General features: G+C 37.9%; 1 protein-coding gene across 4 annotated transcripts in view; it reads left to right on the top strand.

Moving 5' to 3' along the window:
- Positions 1–27,834, top strand: part of FAR1 (fatty acyl-CoA reductase 1) — a 77,861-nt gene that overhangs the window by 6,903 nt on the left and 43,124 nt on the right. The window contains exon 2 of one of the 4 annotated variants that reach the window (XM_053203476.1): positions 6,048–6,243. The exons of the other annotated variants lie outside the window; for them this stretch is intronic. The gene's annotated coding sequence lies outside the window, so the exon portion shown is untranslated. The remainder of the gene's footprint in view (positions 1–6,047; positions 6,244–27,834) is intronic. 4 annotated transcript variants of the gene reach the window in all.

Genomic DNA, 27,834 nt, shown 5'->3' with positions numbered 1-27,834 from the left:
GGGGTGAGATGAGGGTGATCACCTGGAGAAAGCATGTAGTTAGAAAAATCTAACTTTAGCTTCATAGAAAAAGTCCCATCTTTTAAAAAAATGTTTATTTATTTTGAGAGAGAATGAGAGTGCATGTGTGTGCACGTGTGAGGGGGAGGGGCAGAGAGAGGGAGAGAGAGAGAATCCCAAGCAGGCCTTTCACTCTCAGTGCAGAGCCCAATGTGGGGCTCGATCTCACGACTGAGATCATGACCTAAGCTGAAATCAAGAGTTGGTTGCTTAATTGACTGAACCACCCAGGCACCCCTAAATCTGTATCTCTTTATATCTTTTAGAACCCTACGGCATGTTATTGACATACTTAGATCTTAAATCAATATTTGAAAAAAGCCAATTTCTGTATTACAAACATGGACACACTTCTTTATGACTGTATCACTGTCTGTCTGGTGAATTATTTGACATGTTCCATTAAAAAGCCTTCTGAGTATCTTAGTACCTCATGTGTTAATGGATCCATTTTATCTAGAATGTTTGTGTGTGTGTGGCATCAGCTTTCAAATATAAATCACTTTGAGATTGTAAATTGTGGCTTGTATGTGTGTGTTTAAATGTTAATCGTTTGACAGTTTTTAGATTACTTTGAAATATCTAGTTTATATCATTCTTGTCTTTTATGGAATTTTTGCCAGAAATGTTGGCATGACAGTCATATGAGAAATCCTTGCATTTAAGGAATTTTTACCATTATATATTATTATTTTGGAGTATTGACTTAAATACTTTGAAGTATTAACTGAGAATAAAATCTTAAAATATGTTCCATAATGCAGAGATTTTTAGCCAAAGGTCATGAACCTCTTTGAGCATCTCCTCAAATCTTTGTGCTTTAGCCTCAGAAAAATAAACAGTAATCCCCCCTTGTCCATAGTTTCGCTTTACATGGTTTCAGTTACCCATGGCCAACCTCGGTCTGGAAGCAGATGATCCTCCTTCTGACATATCAGAAAGTCAGTAGCAGCCTAATACTAAGTCACGGTGCCTACACCATTTACCTCACTGCAAATGATAGGCATTTTATCATCTCACATCATTAGAAGTATGATAAAATATTTTGAGAGAGACCACGTTCACATAACTTTTGTTACAGTATATTGTTATAATCGTTCTATTTTATCATTATTGTCAGTCTCTTATGTGTTGAATTTATAAATGAAATTTATCATAGGAATATATGTATATATAGGAAAAAACAGTATGTGTAGGGTTTGGTGCCATCTGTAGTTTCAGGCATCCACTGGGGGTCTTGGATGTATCCCCTGCAGGTAAGGGGGGATTACTATACTATACATGCATACTTAGTTTTTCATATAATTCTAATAAGACTCTCAGAACTCATTCAAATACCCTTACAGGTTTATGGATTCAGTTTAATAAACCATTCTATAATGTATAGGCAAAAGCATACTGCTAAAATTCAACTCAAATTTGTTTCTGTGTGTACTGCTCACCTTTTACAAGCAAATATTTTTCATATTTGAGTGATAAAAATTGTGAAACTCATTATATATATGCCTAATTAAAAAAAAAATGGACCAGTCCCTTTTTTTTTTTTTAAGATTTTATTTTTAAGTAATCTCTTCACCCAATGTGGGGCTCAAACTCATAGCTTCGAGATCAAGGGTTGGATGCTGTACCAACTGAGCCAGCCAGATACCCCCAAAATATACCAATTCTTAGCTGGATTCTTGGGGAAAAATAAACTATCGCCAGCATAATACATATGTTGAATGATTTTACCAAAGATTTTGGAATACATGTTTGGTACTTCCTATAATAGCTCCTGATGAGGGAAACAAAGGCAGAGAAATGTAGCTTAAATTAAATCCCCTTACAGCTTGCAGTCCACTGATAAACACCTGAAACATGCAGAGCATGATCTTCCTCAAACAACTCATGGCTGCCTTACTTTATTTATGTTTTTCTTTTATTAAACACTAAAAGTAACCTTGTCTTAATAGTAATTAGCCTCTCAAGATCCTGAAAGCCTTGCTTTCAAATTCCTTAGAGACTTATGCTATCCCTAAACCCCACTAACTTAAAAGTATATAATCAGTTACTCCTCACAACCCCAGTGCATATCTTTCTGCCCACGGGTCCTGTCCCTGTGCTTTCATAAAATCACCTTTTTACACCAAACACATCTCAAGAATTCTTTCTTAGCCATTTGCTCGTGAACTTCAAATTTCATCATCTGGCGCCCAGGGTGGGGCATTGAGTCTTCCCTTCTGGACTCTGAGCCTTGTTGCAAAGTTGGTGAATACTTTCTCTTTTCTTCCTTTACTCCTATTTCAGGGGCTTTTCAAGGAGTATGGTCTTATTGGAACACTTTCATGTTGATTGCTCAGGCTGTAATCCTCTAGCCTGTGGAGGAGAAATTCTGCCTTTTGGCTGGAAGTTGGTACTCTGGCCGGGATGGTAATAAGACCCAGATACTTGATGCCCTCTCTTTATTTCTGTCCTTACAAAGTTATCTGTGCTGGGCATGAGACAGCCACCTAAGTGACTAGCACGACTGCTGATCTTAAAGACTCCTGTGTGAGGTTTCCTCCTTATTGGTCTAATGTGATCCCCTCCACATCCCTGGTCTAGCTGCTTCTGGCCGAGAAACTTCTACTGGGAGCCGGCTGAAACCCAACCGGGAACTGTTTCCTAGGGAAGTTGTCTGTAAAGACTATATGTGTTGGAATGTCACTTACATCATGATGGATTTCTGTCTTTACTATTTTCTGTTAATGTCCTCTACTAACTACAGAATGGTGAAACTTCTCTAGTGTTTTCCGTTGGTTAAAAATGGCACAGCCTTCAAGGAAACTAAGGCATGACCTTCATGGCATGCTCCTCAAGACAAGGTAAACTAAGGCACAGCCTTTTACAGCACGGCTTTCAAGGCATGGCATGGGCACAGTATTTTGGTCCATACACCAGGCACCCATTTGTAGTATAGGATGCAATGGGGAAGCTAAGGGACGCTAGCATCCCTTTCCTAGGGCCCCTTAGTGGCTGGTTGGTGATCATAACAGTTTTGTTTGAGGGACGCCTCTGGTCGCTTTGATGCCAAGAACCTCTGATGTATCCTTCGTGGTATACCCCCTGGAAGTTGAGGGCGGGGATTTTTGGTAATGGACCTTTTCTACTTTTCTAGAAACCTGGGATCTTCAGTCCCCAGGGACTGTCCCTTGGGATGCCTTTTAACCCACTAGAATCAATTCAAATTGCAAAATTTAGGAAAGGACTGATCTTCTGTAACACTGACTAGCCTTAATGCAATCTATCGGTTAGATCTCTTCTGCAAGAAACAGGGCAAAATGGACTGAGGTATCCTATGTCCAGACTTTCATGGCCCTAAATCAGGATCCGGACCTGAGGGCCACTTGCAGAATGTGTTTGCCCAAATGTGTTTGGCCACTAACCAGGCCGATAAACTTCCTTCTGATAATTGGATGATTGTCTAAACAGGTCTCCTCTGAATGAACCCAGGTTGCTGGAGGAAACACAGGCCATCCCTAATGAAGGGGACACTGACACTCTCTCTTTCACTGTTCCTCCTTCATCATAGACTCAGGTTACTCTAGCTGTATGTGGGGGCTCTTACTATTCATTTCTTGAGTTAATGACTATGATAATTGGAACCAATGGTCTCTTGTTAGTCTACCTCAGGAAGGAGACTTTTAAGGAATATTCCCAAGCAGCTGCTGTTGTTTTGGGAAAGTTCCCTGTCTCTGGCCTGACATGGACTGCCCATTTCCACTTGTTGGTGGGGAAAAAAAAAATAATCTGCATATGCTCATTTGTCCAAGCTGATGGCTTTAGGATTGGGAGACCTCTTTCTCTCTCCACTGGCTTTTATCCACCTCCAGCATTCCTGGAGGCATCTCACCTCTTCTGCATTCCACTCCCCCTTTTCCTGTTTCTGCACAACTTTGGGTGCAACCTGCATCTTCCATGCTTCTGGCACCATTAGCCCCTCCTCCTTTCCTCGCTATCAAGGAGTGAAGAGCACTCCCTTGGACTTAACACTGCCCACTTCAGATTTCTTCACTGGGACCCCAGGTAAAAATTGACAATGGTGAACAAAGTGATGGACTTCATGAGGGGACCCAAGTGGAACATATTTGGTATTTGAACTAATTTAAACTTGTTGGTTTAATTAAGATGCACATGTCTTTAGAATTATCAGCACTAAATACAAGACTTTTTCTACCCAGGTTTACTGAAGGTCAGATAAGCTCTTGAATATCTCTGTTGCAATTTGTCAGCAAAAAGATGGCTAAAAATGATGGTTAATTTTATCTGTCTCAGGGTTTTCATGGAAAATTGTTAAGTTAGCTTTCAAGGTCTTTGGTAACCTGAAACTTTTGTTTGGATGATAAACTGGATTGAATTCATTGAACATCCAGGTCTTTAACAAATATGATAAAATGCTTAAGCATTATTAAACATAGGTTTATGTTTTTGACTTATTGCAGAGACACTAAGGATATTTGGGTCTGTTGGAAAAGCTGCTTTGTGCTTAGTTGATTCATAAATTTGCCATCTAAAAAATTCTGGTGTCACAGTTCCCAATTAGTTACCACTTAGTTTCCACTGGAGACTAAAGTTGCTAAGACTTAAAATTCTGCTAGATGTAACTAAGACTGATGGAAATAGGAAAAGGCAACTCTGTATGTAGAAAAGTAGGAGATATGTAAGAAAAATGTAAGGAATGAAAATACATTTTTGTTGAAGGTGAAATAAAATAATTTTGTCCTAAATGAGACTGGTTGTTTGTAGAGAAAGGGCTTGGGACAAAATCTGAATGCAAAGGAGAGTCGTAGAAGGTTCATGAAGGGAAATCTTTGGAAAGGAATTTTATGTGTGGTTAGGACAGACTAAGGTTGAAATGAATGGATTTTAAAAATACACTGGTATAAGATTAAAATTCTGCTTTCTCTCTGTTTAAAAGACAAAGTTTTCTTGGATTGTTGATCTGCTCTTGATAAAAATAAATTTGTAAACAAAGGTCTTTTCTCTTTTGTCTGCTGGGAGAACCAAAGCTTCTGTTTTGTCTTTATCAGGTCTTTGATTACTTAAAACTTCAATGTTAAAGGAGCTAGGTTTTGCTAGCAACTGTATAACCCTACGTATTTGCCTTTAGAATCTCTTATTGCCACCGTGGTTAAATAAATAAGATTTGTGATGATCTGTAATCCTATTTAGGATGTGCTTTATAACTTTCTAAGGTTTTAACAAACTTTCCAGGATTTTAAATTGTAAATGAAATCTTTTTGACCAATTGGATGCTTTTATTTGGTACGTTACTTGGAAAGCCCTGTCAAACATGATGGTAAGCCTTTGGTTGTATTGCTTGGTAAATGCTATAACTGCTCAAATATATCCATAAAATTCCCAAAGTTTTAATATGTTTTGGCATAGGGTCATCACTTGATATTCCAGTTGTGGAAGTGTTATGTGTCACAGAAATAACGGAGTTTCCTTGTCAGTTGCATCATACTGAACTCTCCTATCAGATTGTTAACCATGTCCATTTTTGAGTCTTTTGTCATTTATAGTTATTGTTCTGATGCTCTTACAAAACGTGTTTCATCTTCAAGGATGTTTATAAAAAGGAATTTTAGGACAAATACATGTATTTGACATCTTTAAGATCATAAAACAAATGGGTAAAAATTTACAGAACTAAAAAGTTGCATTCAAATTGAGCAAGAATTGGTAACATGGGACTAAATAAATGGAGGGAGATTATAGTTTTGTGACTCTTGTTGGAAATATTGTTGGTTCTCTAATGTTTGCCCTTCCAGATTAAGTAAACTTTCTCTTAAGATATCTATGACATACAGAAAACTGATAAAGTATTCATTTGTAAACAAACTAAAACATTTAACTTTTCTCCCTACCTCAACCCTCTGAAATCCAAAAACTCTAAGTATTCTTTCTTTCATGGCAATTACAGTTGTTTGCATAAGTTCAATAAGAATCTCTTCTCCTTGTAACAGGTCACCATTGGAAATACTGGTTATTTTACCAAGTCTTTGACTGGAATGTTATATTTGAGAGCAACATACATACACTCAGATATGACCAAACAGTTTTAAGGAACTAAGGTTGACTTTATGAAGCACGAAGCCAGTAAAGCCCCTTGGAAATGTTGGCCTGATACCTTGCTTACAGAGTTCCCAGCAGCCTTGTTAGGTGAGTAAAGATGTCACTTCCTGGCAGGTGCAGCTACCTCAGGATACTTTGGGACCTCTTAGAAGGAATTTGCCCAAATGCAGGCATGTCTGATGGCAAGTACTTGGCATGGCTTCTGGCCTAGAGAGGCGACTGAAAGTTCAATCTAGAGAGAGATTCCTTATAAAAAGTTCCAGCAAAGCAAAATTTGGAAGATCTGTATGACCAATCTGTGTTCTTGCTGAGCTTATGTAAATAATTAGGCCTAGTTTGTTAAAACTGGACTTGTTCTACAAATGAATTAGTCTTGATTTGGCTATCTCTAGGAATGAAGGTTGTTAGAAAAAATTATGTTTCATGGCAATGCTCCTTAAGACAAGGTAAACTTTATGGATGTTAAATTCGAGTTCTGATTGTCTTTAAATGTTTGTTGTTTTCCTGGACTAGACAACTTGAGGTAAACTTCAAAGGAATTGTCACAAAACTCAAGTATAGACAATCTTTTTGCCTGTTGCTCTATGGGCCATTCAGAGGGATCACCACAAACATTTGAGTTACAAACCAGCAAAACCCATCTGATTCCCACCGCCTATTCTCACTCCATCTGCGGATGCTTCAGGCCTGACATCTAAAAATCTTTTCCCTGGCAGCCCTCGAGACTCAGACACTCGGTTTTATAATTTTGCTCTAACCATTAACCTGTATTTTTTTTCTTGTTTCTCTTAGAGTGCCTCCAATTGTTTACTAAACAAAACAGAGTCTGTATGTTGGTTCATACCACCTATTACACAATCAAAGCCTTAAATGGCTCAAAATAACATTATTAAACACTAAAATAACTCAAATGCCTTAAACAGTTCTACAAAATAAAAAATGGCATTAGCTCTTTTAACTGCTGCACAAAGTGGAACTTGCACTCTCATAAAAACAGAATGCTGTGTATACTTTCCAGATACCACAAAAATATTTCTGAATATCCAACTGACAGATACTCAAATTGGCGCTTTAAATCATCCCTCTCTTTCCTTTAATAATTGTTTAAACTCCTGGACTGAAGAAAGATTTTTGTCAACTATCAAAGGACTCTTATTTGGGCCTCTTTTCCTTCTTGTTATTTTAATCATGTTTTGTTGTTTTCTCCCATGTCTCTCCACCTGGTGCCAAGACGCCTTCACTGCCACAACTTCAAGCCAGCAGATGATCCTTTCTGTTCAAGGACACTCCCATATGTTATCAACTCTAGATATAGCCACCTTAGCCTTTCCTAACTCCTATTAAATTTTCAACTGACCAACCTTGACCCATAGATAGGTACATCTCTATGCCTCTATTCAGCAGGAAGAAGCTATGGAAGATGAGACCTTCTACCTTCAGCAACCTTAAAGATCTAAAAGGGTCACAGTTGTTCAGGGAGGAAAATGATGAGGGAAACAAAGGCAAGAGAAATGTAGCTTAAATTAAATCTCCTTACAGCTTGCAGCCCACTGATACACCCCTGAAAACATGCAGAGAGTGACCTTCCTCAAGCAACTCATGGCTGCCTTACTTCCTTAATGTTTTTCTTTTATTAAACACTAAAAGTAACCTTATCCTATAGCCCCTCAAGGTCCTGAAAGCCTTGCTTTCCAATTCCTTAGAGACTTATGCTATTCCTAACCCCCCACTAACTTAAAAGTATATAATCAGGGGTGCCTGGCTGGCTCAGTTGGTTAAGTGTCTGACTTCAGTTCAGGTCATGATCTCACGGTTTGTGAGTTCGAACCCTGCATCTGGCTCTGTGCTGACAGCTTAGAGCCTGGAGCCTGCTTCGGATTCTGTGTCTCCTTCTCTCTCTGCCCCCTCCCCCACTTGTGCTGTCTCTCTTGGTCTTTCAAAAATAAATGTGTAAAAAAAAAAAAAAAGGTATATAATCAGTCACTCCTCACAATCCCAGTGCAGCCTTTTCTGCCCACGGGTCCTATCCCCGTGCTTTAATAAAATCACCTTTTGCACCAAAGACGTCTCAAGAATTCTTTCTTAACTGTTTGCTCAAGAACTCCACCAAGTACTGTCCATCCTGAATTAATAGGAGGTAGAATATATGACTTTTAAGTCATATATTAAGTCATATTTATTTATAAATATATAAATACCATTTTTTCAAAGGTAAAAAGAGAAACTGCTTTGGCCTAACTTGCCCTTATATAGTTGAGATCTGTGGAGGAAAGGGTTTGTTAAAGTATTTTGAGTTGTACATTTTTAAAAAAGTTTATATATTTTTGAGAGAGGGGGAGAGAATTCCAAGCAGGCTCCATGCTGTCAGCGTGCATCCCGTCATGGGGTTTGATCCCACGAATTGTGAGATCATGACCTGAGCCAAAATCAAGAGTTGGACAGTTAATCAACTGAGCCATCCAGGTGCCCCTTTATATATATGTTTGTCTTAAAATTACTCCTACATGTGATAATGGGGTTTAGGTCTGAAGGGATAATGGTGTTTTGGTCTGAAGGGATTGATTCTCTATTAAGTCCTGAGATTGTGTTTATCATCCATCTAGTTTGAATGATGATCCTAAATAAAGTTCTTAGAAATACATGGTTTTAAAAACTTGTAGGTTGCACCTAAAATAAAATCGTAATAATGGTTTTTACATTAGGCAGAAGCCTCAGGAGATAGGGACAGTTGAATTAGCCGCTAATGAGACACTGGACTGTTTGAGGATCTAGTGAATTTTAGACGTATTGCTTTAAAGTGATAACCTTTGTGACCTGTTAGAGTTAATAATTCTCTGAGGATCTAATGTACTACTGGGAAACAAGTTAACTCTAATACATAGACTTTGAGAGCTAGAAGAGGAAGCATTTAACCATTAGTGATTTGGCCTCCTTTTCAATGAATTTTATGAAGGATGAGAGCAGTTAATTGATTGGCACAAGGTCAGGTGGTTAGTGGCATTCCCAACAGTGTAGTTACTCATTACTGAGTTTTGGTAGGTCTGTTGTGCTTATTTATTTTGGCTGTTTTCATTCTGTATCTCAGTTTCTAGAAAAGAAAGTATCTTTACAGGAGGGTTTTTAGCATTGTGGCTTTAAGTCTCAGTTGATAAATTGACTAAGAATTACCTGAATTTTTATACTCTTGGTGTTTTTACTTTGCTGTACGTGTTCTCACCCCATCTTTAGCACAATAACCCACGGTTGTTACAGGCTTATTGGGTAGGGTTTTTAGGAGCTTAAATCAGTTTCACAGCTGGAAACAGATACTAAGAATCTACAAAGTCATCAAACACTTCCCTCATGTTTTCTTTTTTCTTTTTCTTTTTTTCATTTGAGAGAGAGTGTGCACATGGGCGAAGAGACAGAGAGAAAGAATCTTAAGCAATCTCCACATTCAGCACAGAGCTGATGTGGGGCTTGATTCTACAGCCCTGGGATCATGACCTGAGCCGAAATGGTCAGACACTCAACCAACTGAGTCACCTAGGCACCCCTCTCTCATATTTTCTGTACCTTTCTGGGCTGATTCCTGCCTGACATTTAGTTGCAAGCTATATCTATGAACCTGGCAACATTTTAAAGGTAAACCAGGAAGGGATTTTTGAGAAGAGGGTTTGTTATGGGATTTAGTCCTTTTGAAGATAATTTTTGATGATTCCCAGAACTAGAGACTGGAGGGATCACTCACATCCAAGTTCAGAGAAGTTATTCCGTAAAGGGCCTGATTCCAAGTCCTTATATTACATTTGGTTGGTGTAGATTTGATAGGCAGGGAGAGCACCTGCCCCTACATTAGTGGCCCTGTAGTCAGGGTAGGACCCTTAAAACAGTGCTTCTCAAGTTGTTTTAATCCCAGCTGTTTAGCTGGGTCATTTTTTAGCTCAATAATTCCCACTTGTGGTGGAAAAAAAAATAATTGTCAATGTCCAGGCATTTTGGAGGAAGAGAGGTTTTCTTCAGCATTTAGGGATATGGATAGTTCCTAGTTGAATTATGAAAAATATATTTGTCTTAAAGTCTAGACTAGTTGGAACACTGTAGGTCTCAAATCATCATGATGCAATTGTTTAATACATTCTGCAGGTATAATAAAACAAATAAAATGTATGAAGCTTAACTAATGCAAATTTTTAATTAAAAAGTAAAAATAATAACTCAGACAATACAACTTCACCAACAGTGAGTGCCTCTCTTGAAATTACAGAATTTCACCTTTTGAGTGTGCGTATGTGGTAGGAGCTTTGTAGCATTGGGAGTTGCACCAGCCAGAGTTATTAACTGTATACAGATTGAAGTCTTTGGTACTTTTGAACAACCTGGTCATTTTTGCACCTCTTAATAACTGACTTGATAGTTTATTCATAAGTAGTCTTTTAAAAAACATTAAAAAAAATTTTTTTTAATGTTTATTTATTTTTGAGACAGAGAGACAGAGCATGAACGGGGGAGGGCCAGAGAGAGAGGGAGACACAGAATCGGAAGCAGGCTCCAGGCTCTGAGCTGTCAGCACAGAGCCCGATGCGGGGCTCAAACTCACGGACCGTGAGATCATGACCTGAGGCAGAGTCGGACGCTTAACCGACTGAGCCACCCAGTCGCCCCTTAAAAAACTTTTTAAGTTTATTTATTTTGGGGGTGGGGGGTTGGGGTAGACAGAGAGGGAGAGAGAATTCCAAGCAGGCTCTGTGCTGATGTCCGCACAGAGCCTGACGTGGAGCTCAGTGTCACGAAGTGCTTGACCTGAGCCTAATCAAGAGTCAATGCTTAACGGACCGATCGTTAACTGACTGAGCCACCCAGCCACCCCAATTCATAAATAATCTTATGCATCAAAGGAATATCATGTTAAAAATTTTTTTTTTCATGTTTATTTATGAGAGAGTGAGAGAGCTTGTGGGGAAAGGGCAGGGGAGGGAGACACAGAATCCGAAACAGCCCCAGGCTCTGAGCTGTCAGCACAAAGCCCAAAAACTGAGGTCAAGACCTGAGCTGAAGGGATGCTCAACTGACTGAGCCACTCAGGCGCCCCAGAAGATCATGCTTTTTAAATCATTGGGATTTAAATCCATGGGAGATTTGGCCTATTTTTGGATAATCATTACCTTAGAAGGTAATTTGTGAGCTTTTCAGGAGCGTTGTTTCCCTAGCTGTATTGGGAAATTTATGAAGGCTTAGGGGTCTGTGGCCTGCTTTACCTGGGGACATTTGGTAGTCTTCGATATGCTAATACACTTTATTGATTTCTAGTTGGGATAAAGTATACAGTTTCCCAGCCCCATTTACCATGGTTTGGAAAATGCTGCCTTGGAGGATGTATGTACCTGTTTTTAGGTTCAGCCTTGAGAACAGATTCAAAAGGTGCATAAGAAGGTGACACAAGAGAAACAGGAAACACAGCATACAGCATAAAGCAGAAGCTTCAAAGCACTTTTCTGCTGTTCAGGGTTGCAAGGCGTTTGCTGTAATAATCAGACGGAGTCTGAACTGCTTCTAAACTGAATATAACCAGTGAAATAACTGATTCTGCCAGCTTGTTCTCAAAGATCTTAATCTTCATGAACAGATTTTGGTAGTTTTAAATTACACCACACAAGATCTGCCTGAGTCCATTTTTGGGAAAATCTATAGGTGGTCAAATGTAATGTTTGTGGTAAATATGATATATTTTCCTCTTAACATTAGGAATTTGAAATATTTTTGTGTTAGTCTTTCCATATATTATGGAGTCAAATGCACAACTTCCATAAATTGCTAAGCACAATTTTAGTTGTGTTGGAAAAGTTCAAGAAGCCTGGTGTTTGGTGGTACACTTAAAGTATTAGTACGCCTATGTATATTTGAATCCTATATTTTCACTTTTCTTTTTTACAAAAATTTTAGTATTTATTAATTTTGAGAGGGAGAGAGAGAGCACGTGCAAGTCGGGTAGGAGCAGAGAGAGGGAGAGAGAGAGAATCCCAAGCAGGCTCTGTGCAGTCAGTACAGAGCCTGATGCAGGGCTTGAACTCAGGAACCGTGAGTTCATGACCTGAGCCAGAATCAAGAGTCAGACACTTAACCATCTGACCCACTTAGGTGCCCCTGTATTTCACTTTTCTGAGTAAGTATCAGGATAAAAATTTCATGTCTTTAAATGAAAACATTTTCATTAAGGTAAGGAGAAAGCATTGCACAATAGTTTAAGAAAGAATCACGTGGCTTGTGACAACTACTTTGTAAAAATTATTTTCTCCCAGAATAGAATTGAAGATATGGATTTACTACAAGCAATTACCAAACTGTTAATCGGAGCTCAACCCTTCTTCGTGGGCTTTACCGTAGAGAAGTTACCCCACTGGTACAGGCCTTGAGGACAGAAACAGAAACAAAGGGAAATGGATATTGCTGAAAACTTTAAATTTTCTTGTCAGCAGATAATCTTCATTCTGTAGAATTGACATTTACTTTCTAACGGAGGAGAACTTGACTTTTTAAGATGTCTTTTGTTTTTTTACATCACTCCAAGGAATTTGGAGTCTGAATTTTGTTAATGGCTAAGACTTTCCAGGATAATGAAGCCTTAGAGTGCATGCTTATTGGAGTATGTGTACAAAATAGTTATGTAGTGCCCCTAAAAGAACTAATGAACCTATTGAGATTCCTTACCACCAAGAAGTATCTCAGATACTGAGGAAGATAGGATTCAGAGAGTTAAGTATTTGTATGCCAATGTCTGTGTAGGCAAACAGAGTGTCCATTATATCTCCTTCAATGGGTGCTCACAACAGGGTTGGACACTAGCATCTTTTATTGAAAAAAGAAATGTTAACCAAGATGCTACAGCCATTCTTTTGTTTGTGGAAAAATGCCTCATAAGCCTTAATTTTTGAAAAAGGAGAAAGGAACCCACTATTCTTACCAGCTTGAGTACAGTAAATAGTGTACATTTTGAGTTTGCATTTTGGCCCCTTGTTTGTTGCTTACAGCTTACTTGCAGAGGCAGTTTGTTTTTTTTTATGTTGAGTTTTGAAACAGCAAATAATGATTACAGAGTTATTAAAATATAGCAGAAAGACACAAGACCAGTGGTTCCCAGTATGCCTCCAGATGGAAGACAATCAGAAATCTTAAAGTATATATACTCTTCATAGTCAAACTGAAATGAGTTGGCTTGCTTTTGGCCAGAAGTGTGTCAACTCCAAGTGGTAACTTACTGATTAGAAGTTGACAAGTAAACAAGCAAAAATGAAATTTTTATTCAGTAAATGAGGTTGTTTCGTAAAAGGCAAAATATTTCAAAGTATGAGGCCCATGCAGCCATTTTTTTTAGTTTTGGGTGGCTGAAAATATGTAATAAGAAACAACTCTTTGTTGTTCCCTAGGGCCATGAAATAGGTCCAACATGGATTAAATAGTTGGCAGTCTCAAAAGTAATAAATTTGTCATTATTTCACCATGTTCTTTGTGGCAGGTGGTGTTGTCTGAAGATAGTCTTAACAGTATCTCCCATGGCACATGCTCTTTCATTGTGACCTTGACTCTTCTCTCATCCTGAGGTGGGGTTTATGGCCCCTCCCCTTGAATTTGAGTGGTCTTGTGACTCACTTGTAACCAGTAGAATGCAGGAGTAGTTATACTTGTGTGACTTTCAAGGCAAAGTCAGAAGAGGTTAGAGAGCTTCTGGCCTAGCTCACCAGAATACTGGTTGTGAAGCCTGTAGCAGCTTTGTAAGCAAGCTAGCCTGAGACTGCCATGCTGCAAAGAAGCCCAAACTACTTCATGTGGAGAGATGCAAAGGATCTAAGATCCTGAGCTAGAACTTTTCAGCTAGAACTGTTTAGTTGAATCCTTCCCAAATTCTTAACTCAAAAATATCGTGAGAGAGATTAAAATGGTTATTGTTGTTTTAAGGTACTGAGTTTTTTAGTGATTTTGTTACATAGCAGTAGATAATCAGAGTCCTGCTTTTCCTGAATCTGCTACTATATCTTGAGATTTGACAGTGTGCCAATGCACAGTAAGGAATACACCCCAATGATTGGTTCTGGGATCTCAACATTAACCTTATTTTGATCTTTCACTTTTGGAATATAAAACTTTTTTTTTCTGTTTTATCCTGCACCCATTTGGAAAAGCCATTCCATTTTTAAGTATTTAGTAGAGTGTATTTTGGTAACTGAAGCTGTATCATGTGTGTTGGAAAGTGTCCATGATATTATGGCATGAGAGCACATGTATCATCTTTAGAAGATCTTTCCACTGTACCCTAATTTTAGTTGCTATGGTATTTGGCTTTCTATTAGTTTCCTAGGGCTGCTGTAACAAAGTACCACAAACTGGGTGGCTTTAACCAACAGAAATTTATTGTTTCATAGTTCTGGAGGCTAGAAGTCTGAAATCCATGCTCCCTCTGAAACCTGCAAAGGAATCCTTCCTTTCCTCTTCCTAGGTTTTTGGTAGCAATTTTGATGTTCTCTGGCTTGTAGCTGTATAACTTTAATCTCTAGTTTTGTTGTCACATGGAGTTCTCTGGAGTTCTCCCTCTGTATCTCTGTGTCTTCACATGGCCCTCTTCTTATAAGAACACTGGTGATAATTGGATTAGTGACCCACTCTGCTTTAGTGTGACATCATTTACCTTAACTAATTACATCTTCAAATATCCTATTTCCAAATAAGGTCACATGCTGAGGTACTGGGAGTTAGGAATTCAAAAGATCTCTTTTGGGGGAACACAGCTCAATCTATAACAGGCCTCAAGGGAGATTGGTATAATTCTGTTTTAACCATTTACGCATTTTTACTCCAGATTAGATGTGAAGGGGGTTTTTCACCAGTACCTATGAAGTCTGTTCTCTGCGCATTAAGTCCATCTTTTCGGCATGCACACATAATACACATAAAGTTTGATTGTAGTTTTTAATAGTTTAGGCTCATTGACCCTTTGAGAATCTGATAAAAGCACTGGATTCTTCCCCTAGAAAGATGTATAGATGTATGCTTGGGAGTGCGTACTTGTGCACATACACAACAACATTTTGTTTTAACGTGTTCTTGGACCTCTACCCCTATCCCTGCTCCCCAAAGCCTGTTCATGAACTTCTGGATTAGAGAGTTAACTAATTTAGGTTACTTAGAGATACCTAATCCCCATCTCTTTTAGTGGAAAAACAAAAGGAAAAACAAGAAGCTGAGGCGATCCCTCATGGTTATTGTAGCTACACGCAGTTTTCTGGAGGATTTTCATTTTTATGTGATATTTATCATGTGCTTAGTCTCTTTTCCTTCTCTTCCTGCTCCCCACTCCCATATAAAACCTTTAGCTAAGGAAAATTGTAAATAATGTTATACTTTTCTGTAGAGAAGAATAGTCTAGGTTCTTTTAGATGTGGATCAATATATAAACAGACTTTTATATCTTGCTACAGTGTTGGCTTAGCTCATGACCTCTTTAAATTCTGTTATTTTTTGATTATTACATCAAAATTATTTTATAAAAGATAGTAATCTAGGGTTTCTGAGTCTGCAACAAGAGTGTATCCTGTGCTCTTCTTCACTTGTAGCCTTTTCTCCAACATAATATTGCCCAAACCTCAGCCCTGAACATTTTAATAGGCTTTCCTTTGAAAAGTAACAGATTTTTTTACACACTTTGAAACAGACTATAGGTTATGTCTTCATTTTGCATTTAGCCTCTGGCGTATTTCTGTTTCTGAAGCCTGGCATTCGTGTATTGGCTTGTTTTTGACGATATTTCGTGTATTGGCTTGTTTTTGACGATATTACATCAAACAAATATTTACTGTCTGTTTTACATGATACATATGGTAAGTATAGTAGTTGTGGAATCACAGGAGATGAATTTTCAGACCATACTGGTTTCCCTTTGATGCCTTTCTCCTTTGTATTCATTTTTCTGAATATGAAATATTGGAAATCATTGTTTAGAATAGGGGTTGGCAAACTGACTTTCACACTACCTTCCTCTTTGTGAATGAAATTTTACTGGAACATGTCCATACTCATTCATTTACTTAATTATTCATGGTTGATTTTGTGCCCCAAATGGCAGAATTGAGTAGTTGATATTAAGATTGTATGAATGGCCCACAGAATTGAAAATATTTATTATCTAACCCTTTACAGAAATCTTTGCTAACGGTTTGTTTAGGATATTTTGTAATTCTACCTTCTAAGGATACTTAAAAAAATTTTTTTCCTACTTTTTAGTTATGGAATCTAAAGGATATTAAAAGACCATTTAGCTCAACTTTTTATCTAGTGTTTGAATTTCCTTTGGTGTTGCTACCACGTGGTCGTCCAGATTAAAGGTCTAGGACAGTGAGACAAAACGGGATTGGATGTGCTATGTTAAACACAGAATAATAACCCCTGGTTGGAAGTCAGTGACTCCCATTGAAAAGATAAATGGACTATCTTATTCTTTGTCCATTGGGTCTCCCTGCTGTCTCCGTTGGTAGGTTTTTACTTTGGGTTTGTTTATGTGGTGAAGGCACAGAGGAGCCAGATTTTAATAGGAGGACCGCTAAATGGACGCTTATTTCAAGATAATAGCTATTAAGTGGTAGAAATTTATAGGAAGATTGATTGAATGGTGAGACATTAACTTGAGACTTTCATATTCAGTGCTTAGTTTTCCTAAATAAATTGATAACTGCTAAAACATAGAACTAAGTCCTTACAAATATACTTTGTCAGATTTTACTGTTTGTGTTAAAAAATGATGGTGCAGAAAGAAACATATACAGGTAGAACAAGTCCAGACTTCAGAACTGTATTTGGTAGTTCTGTGTACTTGACAACTTAGTGAACATGGTGAACATAGATGAGCTCTCGGGAGATGGAAGAGAGGTGCATCTGATCCCAAGGTCAAGATTATCCTAAAGAGGAATGAATTTCTCACATTGCATTCAGGAAATCCAGTCTGTTAGAGTCTAGTTCTTCAACAGTTTCTTAGTTAACATCTGGTTTTTAATCTAATCTAATAATTTTCCATCTAATAAAGAGAAGGAATGAAAATGTAAGTTATAAAGATTAGCAGAAGATAATATCCCCCCCCCTCGCCTTTTTTTTTTTTTTTTAACACTACCCTTTTTACTTTTACAACGATTTGTCAAGTGCAGCTCAGTCTCTCTGTCTCTGTTCCTGTTTCTTGGTCTGTCTCTCTCTTGCCCACTGTCATATCTCGAGAGTGTTCTTTTTGCTGTAATAAACTTTCCTGCTTTTGTCGCACAAGAAAAAAAGATTTGTCAAACTTTTTTCCTAACAGTGAAAATGAGTTTGTAAATAGAAGACAGAATATAGTGGAGACTGGCTAACTGAGAAGAAAATTTGTGCTTTCGTCTATTTTTTGGTACCCTCTGATTTTTCTATTTTATAAAAAGTGCTTTTAAAAATATATAACACAATGTACCTAGTACATAATTTAACAATGTACAAAAGGATATGTAGTGCAAAGTAAATGCTTTTCATCTCTGTTCCCCACTTACCAAGTTATCCCTCCCAGAGATAACCATCATTACCAATTTTTTGGCTTTTTTTTTTTTTGCCAGAAATAATCTATGTATTTATAAGCATGTGCATACTTTTTTTCATTCCTTTTCTGTGTCATAAAGAGTGGTGTATCATATAGGATATTACTTCTTGGCTTTTAAAATTTATCTTGAGTGCTATTTCTTATCAGTATACATATGTTGAACCGCCTCATTACTTTTTGAGATGCAGAATATGCCATTATAGGGATATGCCACTTTGCTCATTCACCTGTTGGTGGGCATTTAGGTTTTCAGTCTTTTGCTATCTATGTTGCATTAAATACATCATTGCACACACTTGTAAGAATAGCTGCAGGATGAACTTTTAGAAATAGAACTGCAAAGGTAATGAACATGTAAAATTTGATAGATATTGTCAGATTCCCTCCCATGGTTTGCACTAGTTTATATTCCTACCAGCACATAAGAGAGGCTGTTACTTGTGGGGGCACCTGGCTGGCTCAGTCGGTAGAGCATGTGACTCTCGATCTTGGGGTCATGAGTTCAAGCCCCACGTTGGACATGGAGCATACTTAAAAAAAAAAAAAAAAAGAAGAAAAGAGTGTTTTACTTGTGTAAAAACTCTACCAATTTTTTGGTCTTTGTGAGTCTCATAAGTGAAAAAATAAATCTTGTAGTATTCATTTGCATTTTTCAGAATGAGTAAGATTGAGCATTGGTTATAGATGGAACGTCACATTTTATGTTAAAGACCATGGATATGTGATGTAAAGGTGTGTGTGCATGTGAAAGTGGGGGAATAGTCTTGATATTTTCTTTGTTCCTTTTTGTCTTGTTAAGTAAAACGGATTATTACAGATTGTTAAATAGTCTTGGCACTCAGGATCACTGGGTCTAGTACAGTCTTATCACTCAGTGTGGTTCCTGGCATCACTTAGGAACTATTAGCAATGAGGAATCTCTGGCTCATCCTAGACCTGTTGAATCAGAATCTGTGTGTTAACAAGGTCTCCAGGTCATTTGTGTGCCCATTAAAGTTAGGGAAGCACTAATAGAGAGATTCACCTGGCCTAAAAATAAGGCTGTAGCCTCCCAAAGAGGGTATACAAATTAACCTTTTGGCTGGGCAAGGGGTGGTGGGGGGCGGGGGGGGGGCAGTGGCTCATGAACTTGGTTCTAAATTGGACTGGTAAAAATATTTAAGGTGTGAAATTTTGTGCCTTGAGAAACGGGAGCAGGGGTCTTTGGATACAACTTTATCACTAGAATGTTTCATTTCCACAGGGTCCAGAGGGTCCAGAATTTATTAGGATTGAAATAAAATTTTGAAATAGGGGCTCTAGGTGTAGGGCCAGGTTCTGGGGAGAGGTAACTGGTAAGAAAGAGCTAGGTTGGCTAAGGAGTTCTAAGTGTCTGACTAGATTTCAGCTCTGGTCATGTTCTTATTTATGGTTTGTGAGTTCGAGCCCCAGGTCGGGCTTTGTACTGATGGTGTGGAGAGCCTGCTTGGATTCTCTCTCTCTCTCTCTCTCTCTCTCTCTCTCTGCCCCTTCTCCATTTGCACTCTTTCCCTCTCTCAAAAATAAATAAATAAACTTAAAAACAACAACAACAACAACTGGGAATCAGGGAGATTTGGCCTGGGGCAGAAGTTGCCACCCTCTGGTCTAGACTCATTCTATGAGTACAGGGAATTAACTGCAGCTTTTTGAGCAGGTGGATGTGTCGTCTCAGAGGCTCTTGTGGAATTATTTAAACTGATAGTGAGATCTGGGAAAAAGGCATGAAAAAACAAAGCACCTTTAAATGATGTAGGAAAAAAGCATCTGGAAAATAAACTTTTTTTGAAGTCTAATACAGAGAAATTCACAAGTACAGTTTAATCAGCGGCTAATCATAAAATGAATTCACTTATGTAATCATACTCAAGGCAAGAAATAGAATATTAGAGCCCCAGAAGACCACGGTGCCTCCTCCCTTCTCCCTAGCAGTGACCACAATAGCTTGACTTCTGACCCCTAGATTAATTTGCTTTTATTTGAATTTTGTATGAACGGAATCACACTAGCTGTATTATTTTGGCATCTGGGTTCTTTGACTAGTAGTATTGAGAACTCTTTCGGTTTCATTGCTATACAGAATTTTTCTGTTAGAGTATGCCAGTATTTATCTATTTTGTTAATGAGTATTTGAGTTTTTCCCACTTTTAGGATGTTGCAAGTAATACTTCTTTAATCTTCTTGTTCTTCACATCTTTTGGTGTTCGTTAGTAAATGTCACCAGTTTTCCAAAGTAATTGTATCCACTCTTGCTGTACTACTAGTGTTGGGAGTGCTCTAGTTGTTCTGTACCACCGTCTGCAAGTTTGAGACCCTCCAGGGTAGAGGGATTACCTGGGTTGCTCCTTATAAAGCTGCCTTGGGACTATAGCCTGATTTCCTACCTTAGGAAGCATTTGATGGCTTGTTAACCCTGTTAGCTAGTAAGTAGGCATGTCTTGTCAGTTGTTGTCAGGCCCTCAGAGGTTTGGTTTAAGCCTGCTTCTGCTAAAATCATTCATTTCCTTCCCCAATTAAGAAAAAAAAAGGGTATATGTGCATGTGAATATACCAGTGTCCTGTCCAGAGATAAAATAGCTGTTAGTCTTACTTTGGTAATAAAATTTTTTTCTACTCTAAAAATTAAACTCATAATTAAGTGATTTTTTTTTTTTTTTCCGGAAAAGACCCCTAACACATTTCTAGACTAAAATATTGTAGTTTGGACTCAGTGCCAGGGGATCATACTGAGAATCACTGCCAAAGAATATGGGGAAGATGAATAAGAAAATGTAATTACATTTCTCATCATTTGTATATTACATTTAATCCTTACACAGATTCTGTGAAGTAAAGGGAGGGTTGGGTATGCTATCCGTATCTTAGAAATGAGAAAACCAAAGAACCAAATAGATTAAGTAAGTTCACCCCCAAGATAAATGGGTGAAACTGGATTCCATCCCAGCTCTCAAAGCCCAGGGGTTCCCACCACATCAGGGTCATCTGAAAGGCGTTTCCACAAAGGGCCTACATTATTTAACAGGAAGCAGTTTATAGCAGAGCCTGATTTCATACAGTACTGAAATGGGTTCACTAGAGATTAGTTTCCTACTCATTGTAGGGGAGGAAAAACTTTCCTTCTCCCCTCTTGAGTTCTATGGCTGGTGCCTGTTAATTAAACTGACAAGAGCCAGATTAACAGGAGGAGAGGGTGTGTGTGTGTGTGTGTGTGTGTGTGTGTGTGTGTGTGTGTGTATTTATATATTATATAAATAAACACTTTTTTTTTTTATGTGGGCTACGGCTTCACAGAAAAGATGAAAAACCAAAAAGAGGTGGTTAGACTTGAGAGCTTATATACATATTAACAAAGGGTGATAAATTATGAAGTGATGGGTGGGAGAATGGGTGAAATAGGTAATGGGAATTAAAGAGTACACTTATTGTGATGAGCACTGAGCAATGTATATAATTGTTGAATCACTGTGTTGTACACTTGAAACTAATATGACACTGTATGTTAACTGCGCTGGAATTAAAATGAAAAAGCAAATGAAGTTAATTAAAAGTGCAAAAACCTTATGAAGAAGTGACTAGACAAAGGAAAAGAAGTTTGGGCTTCTAAAAGCAGTAAATTGTAGGAAGGTAAATATATGAGAAAAGTAATAGAAGATAAGGGTTATTTTAGTAACGTTTGTTGGTGCTGACTCATCTCAGTGCTAACTTTACATCTTCTTCATGACCATAAAACTCCCTCAGAGTCTTCATGGCAGTCCTCATTTCTCAGAAGTTTCTGCTTTTAATCAGATAGGGGAAGTTCAGGGAAGACTTGTTTCTGTATCTGTTAAATCTCGATTGCTCACAGTAATCCATATGGCAAAGTGACATATTTAAGTGTATATTCTGATCCACCATGCTCCCTCACACAACACTACTATTATTCACAGGCAGTTAAGTACAATACATGTTTTCAAAGTTCACTGATCCATAGGATTACTTTGGTATAGATACCTGCAGAAACATGCTTGAATTTGTTGCTTATCTTAAGACAGACCCCAGAGCATTTTGTATTCTACCCTGTCTTACCACCTCTACTGACCTGGGTTTTTTGTTTCTAACATTCCAACGAATGATTTTATCTAGGTAAGGTCTTGGCAGTGGGCTGGGTGCAGTGGAGTTGGAAATAAATCCACTAACCTTTGATAAGGGCATATTTCTATTTTTTTTAAATATTTATTTTTGAGGGGCAAAAGAGAGGGGGGACAGAGGATTCGAAGTGGGCTCAGCACTGACAGCAGTGAGCCCGACGCGGGGCTCGAATTTATGAACTGCAAGCTCATGACCTGAGCCAAAGTCAGGTGCTCAATATACTGAGCCACCCAGGCGCCTGATAAACGAGTATTTCTGAGGATAATGTCTTTTTATTCAGACTGATAGTGAAAATAATTAAGCCCATCTAGATGGTCTTTGAGTCAAGTTCTGTTTGATGGACCAACTTCTTATGTTCTCTTTGTTGGCTGCCCTCAGGGAAATCCTGGTAAATCTAATTGCCTTTAAATTTTAATTAAGAGTCTACCTGACCAGTTAATAGTTACATTTCTATTTGTGTTGCTAGTTTGGCCCATCAACCTTTTAATGTACGTGTGAATTTATGAATGAATTACTGAGAGTACGAGCAGTGGAGAGGGGCAGAGGGAGAGGGAGACAGAATCCTAAGCAGGCTCCCATGACTCTGGGATCATGACCTGAGTGGAAATCAAGAGTGGACTGATCCACCCAGGTGGATGGGTGCTTTTATTGTCTCTTCTGCTTTTATTGTCAAATGATTTGGAATTTTAAGAATTCTTCTACCAGAATTTGCCTTTTTTCATGTTAACATTTTCTGTGGAGCAGATTTGTGTCTATCATATGTCTGAAGGCCCTGTAGGGAAAAATGCAGTTCTGTTTACTCCTGTAGTGAATTGTGCAAAATGAAACAGACCTTCAAGACCATCTTTTCCAACTTTATACTTTTTCTGAACCTCTTTTCCAGTGCTGTGCACTCAGTCCTTATCAGTGAGCTGATGCCTTTACCTCACCACTAAGGGCAAGTAGAAACTTTATTCCCCCCTGCAAAATGTGGGATTTAGTGTGAAGATACTGCTTCAAATTTGGCTCTGCCCATGGGTGTGCTGAGTGACCTAAGGCAAGAAAATTATTAAGGAGGCTTGTGGAAAATTATATCTGAAAGCATGAGAGATACAACTTATTGTGCTTAATAGATTTTCCTTTTCCTTTATTTTTATTATGTATTTTTGTCATCACTGGTGAGTCTTCTGTCAAACTTTGGCTTCAAGCCCTTGGAATTGCCTCTCATTCCTTCTTCCTACCTTGCCCTGCTCTCCACGTAATTGTTCACATTTGTCTTTCTTCTTAGCAAGTGTCTGAAACAACTACTTGACAGAATATTAAGACTTTTAATTACAGTTTTCAGCTCTAATTCAAGGAAAGGAATTCCTATTTCTTGGTACTGAAGAGCTGCTTTTTTTTTTCTTTGCTAGATTGTTGTGGCTTTCTGAATATTCTAATACCCTAATCTCTCACTTTAATAGCTTTATCTATTGAAAGAACTCCTTTAAAAAAAAAAAAGTTGAAATGGGAGGTATAGGATCTGCTCTTTACTTATTTATCTTAACCAAGTTTCTAAAACTAATGAGACAGCATGATTAGCTTTCCACTAATATTAAGACATTTATTATCAGAGTACCGTTATGTTGCAAGGGTGCAGTTTATATTGACTGAGTGAGTGCGATCTTGAAAGTTCTGTATGGTTTCTCCATTTGTGGCCATTTCAGGCTCTTTTTGCCCATAAGACCTATTTCACGTTCCCTTTTTACAGATAAGGAAACAGGTTCAGAGTAGTAATTTTATCTTAGGATCTCATGGCTTCAAAGTGGTACCATCTGGACTTCAAGTGAGTGAACGTAGGAAGTGAGTGAATGTATCCTCATTTAAGTACGTTTGTAATATGTTTTCTTAATGTAAATATAAATACATAATATAAAAGCACTAGGAAAACCCACTTTGGCAAGAATACCTTGAAAGATTAGAAACATTTGGTACCCAGCATTTTTACTGGTCTTTTGAAAGATTTCTGCCTCTTTAACTTTTGAACCGTAAGAGAAGGTTTGTTTGTTTTTTAATTTTAGTTGACACACAATGTTAAATTAGTTTCAGGTGTACAGCATAGTGATTCGGTGACTTTATACATTATCTTCTGCTTACCCCAAGTGTAGCTACCAACTGTCACCATACAACTCTATTACAGTACCATTGATTAAATCCCTTATTCTGTACTTTTCATCCCTGTGACTTATTCATTTCATGACTGGAATCCTGTACCTCTCACTCTTGCTTCACCTGTTTTTGCCTATCACCCCACCCCTCTTCTCTGGCAACCACTAGTTTGTTTTCTGTGTGTATGGGCCTGTTTCTACTTTTTGTTTGTTTGTTTTGTTTTTTAGATTCTACATATGAGTGAGATCATATGGTATTTGTCTTTTTCTGTCTGACTTATTTCACTTAGCATAATACTCTCTAGCCAAGATATGCTGAGTAATGTTCCATTGTATATGTATATCACATCTTCTTTACCCATTCATCTATGGAGACTTAGGTTGTTTCCATATCTTGGTTATTGTAAATAAATGCTGCAAAGAACATAGGAGTGCATTATCTTTTTGAATTAGCGTTTTGTTTTCTTTGGGTAAATATCCAGTAGTGGAATTACTGAATCGTAGGATAATTTTGTTTTAATTTTTTGAGGAGCCTCCGTACTGTTTTCCATAGTGGTTGCACCAATTTACATTCCCATCAGCTGTGCAGGAGGGTTCCTTTTCTTCCATATCCTCACCAACATTGTTGTTTTTTGTCTTTTTGCTGCTAACCATTCTGACAGGTATGGGGTGATATTTCACTGTGGCTTTGATTTGCATTTCTCTGACAATTAGTGATGTTGAGCATCTTCTCACATGTCTGTTGGCCATTTCTGTATCTTTGGAGAAATATCTATTCAGGTGCTCTGCCCATTTTGGAACGGATTGTTGTCTTTGTTTGTTTGTTTGTTTGTTTGTTTGTTTGTTTCGTTGTAGAGGTTCTTTATGTATTTTGGATATTAGCCCCTTACTGGATATATCATTTGCAAGTACCTTCTCCCATTCAGTAGGTTGCCTTTTCATTTTGTTGATGGTTTCCTTTGCTGTGCAAAAGCTTTTTATTTTGGTGTAATCCCAGTAGTTTATTTTTGCTTTTGTTTCCCTTGCCTGAGGAGACATAGAAAAATATGGCTAAGGTTGAAGTCAACGAGATTACTGCTCATGTTTTCTTCTTCTAGGAGTTTTATGGTTTCAGGTCTCATATTTAGATCTTTAATCCGTTTTGAGTTGAGTTTTGTGTATGATATAAGAAAGTGGCCCAGTTTCATTCTTTTGTCCAGTTTTTTCAACACCATTTGTTCAAGAGACTGTCTTTCGCCATTGTATGTTCTTGCTTCCTTTGTCATAGATTAATTGGCTATATGAGCATGGGTTTATTCCTGGGCTCTCTATCCTGTTCCACTGACCTGTGTGTCTGTTTTTGTGCCAGTACCATCCTATTTGGATTACTGCAGCTTTGTGGTGTGTCCTAAAATCTGTTGATTGTGCTAGCTCCAACTTTTTTCTTCTTTCTCAAGATTGCTTTGGCTATTTGGGGTCTTAAGTGATTCTATACAGATTTTAGTACTATTTGTTGTAGTTCTGTGAGGATAAGGTATTTTTTAAAGAAAATACTTAGCTGCCACTGTTAAGTGATGTTTTCTTGAAGGCAGCTCAAGAACAGTAAAAATAAATATGAGTCACATTTTATAGCCCCTCCGCCCCAGCACGCAGGAATGATAATGTTGCGGTTTTTCCTCAGCATTGCAGTGCTGCAGCTGTTTTTCAGCAGATGATAGCTTTTGATGTCTTGCTATGTAGAACTCACACAGTCGAAATTGAAACAGCATGCTGTAGGATTGGCAGCATTTTCTTTCCTGGCATTTTCTAGTAGCTTCTGGCTACATTGGCAGGGCTATGTGGAAGATGTTACAAGTCTGGACTTGCCTTAAAAGAATTCTCATTTGTGCTGGCTTTGTCAATAAGTTAGCAGTAGGGTGAAATAAATGTATTGGTGGATGGGGGGGATCAAGGATACTTAGAGTTTGAAAATGCCTAGTGCTTGTAAAGTTTTTGGTGACATTGTGATAAAGTGGGAGATTTATGGGAATTCCGTTCTGTGAAGAAAACCGTGTAACTCACATGTAAACAGTACCTGAAACTGGTAAGAAGCAGTTTCATCCAGAAACTGTCTTAGCAAGCAGCCTTTGTACTGCTACGCTTGAGGAGAAAGAATTAAGTTTGGTAAAAATTTTCTATTTACAGATTTGCTTTTGAGGCTTTAGAGGAAAGACGTCATTGTAGATGAGGGAAAAAATATGTAGTTGTGTTAGTTTAGGGTTGAGCCAATCGCATATTCAGGCTATAAACCCTCAGTTATTAAAGGAAAAACTGCCTGATATTTTTTCTGTTTTAAATGCATATGTACACCTGTGGAAAACTTTCTTGTGCCTGGTATCTAATAGGTACTTAAGAAATGTTTATTGAATACATTTTTACATATGAAGAAAATGAAGCTCAGAGAGGGAATTAGATGACTTGTTCTAGGTCATATTCTCAGCACACTGTGGTTAACATTTGTAATCAGCATATAGTTGTTATCCAATACCTACTGGATTTAGTAGGTATATTGATGCAGTTTTTTTCATATCTCCCTTCAGTGGGCTATAGTTTTAATTAGGCTTTCGGTCACTGAAATCTTGAAATAGTCTTGCTTAGACCTGAAGCAGGTTATAACTAGAGTAACCATATAATTTACCGTGCAAACTAAAACACTTCAGAGGGCTATACTCAGAATTCAGGTGGGATAGCATGTACAAACCAGCTTTGTTCCAGGCAAACTAAGACCGATGGTCACACAAGGTTTTTATTTTTTAAAGTAAACTTTTTATTGGCATGTAGCATACATTCAGAAAGTCCATAAATCCTGAGTGTACAGCTTAATGAATTTTTAAAAACTGAGCCAACCTGCATGCTTCAAGAAATAGAACATTACTAGTCTCCCAGAAGCCCCCTCCCACCCTCTTCTGGTCACTGCCTCTTCTTTGCAAGATAACCATTCTTTTAACTGATGAGTTTTTGTCTGTTTTTGAACTTTATGTAAGTGGCATTATATAGTATACACTGTTTGTATCTGGCCTCTTTGGCTCAGCGTTCTTGTGGGCCTCATCCATGTTGTATGTAGTGATTGTTCCTTCATTTCATTGTTTTTTAATATTCCATTGTGTGAATATGCTATAATTTATACAACATACTATTGACAAACATTGGGGTTGTTTTAATTTGGGGCTAACAGGAATAGTGCTCCCATGAACACATTTGTTGATGAGTCTTTTGGTGAATGTATATACTCATTTCTCTTGGGTATATAATTAGAAGTGGAATTGTGAAGTATGATATATGAATGTTCAGCCTTAGTAGGAATGCCACTTTTGCTAAGTGTTAAACCTGTCTGTACTTCCTCTAGCAGTAGGTGAGCGGTCCAGTTTCTCTGCATCCTTACCGATACTGTGTATTGTCTTGTCTTTTTCATTTTAGCCATATTGGGGACAGTGTAGTGGGATCACATTGTGATTTTAACTCGATAACTACAGATGGTGAGTTCCTTTTCATGTGCTGATTGACCATTTGGATCTTCTTTGGTAATGCCATTTGGATTCTCCTTTATGTTTGCCTCAAGCCTTTCCCATTTTTCTATCAGTTTCTCTCTTCTCCTTGTTGAGTTGTAGTTGTTTATATATTCTGGGTGGTAATCAGTTGTTATTATGCATACCACAAATATTTTTTCCTCTAATTTGTCTTTTCTGCTTATTACAGTGTTATGGGATGAACTTAATTTTAGTGTCCTCCAGTTTATCGATATTTTTCTTTTGTGGTTAGCACTTCTTGTGTCCTACTTAAGAAATGTTTGCCTACCCCAAGATCATGGAG

The sequence above is a fragment of the Acinonyx jubatus genome, chromosome D1 (genome assembly GCF_027475565.1).
Source record: "Acinonyx jubatus isolate Ajub_Pintada_27869175 chromosome D1, VMU_Ajub_asm_v1.0, whole genome shotgun sequence".
NCBI classification, from domain to species: Eukaryota; Metazoa; Chordata; class Mammalia; order Carnivora; family Felidae; genus Acinonyx; species Acinonyx jubatus.
Note: the sequence above shows the minus strand (reverse complement) of the source record. Positions and strands in the feature narration are given on the sequence as shown.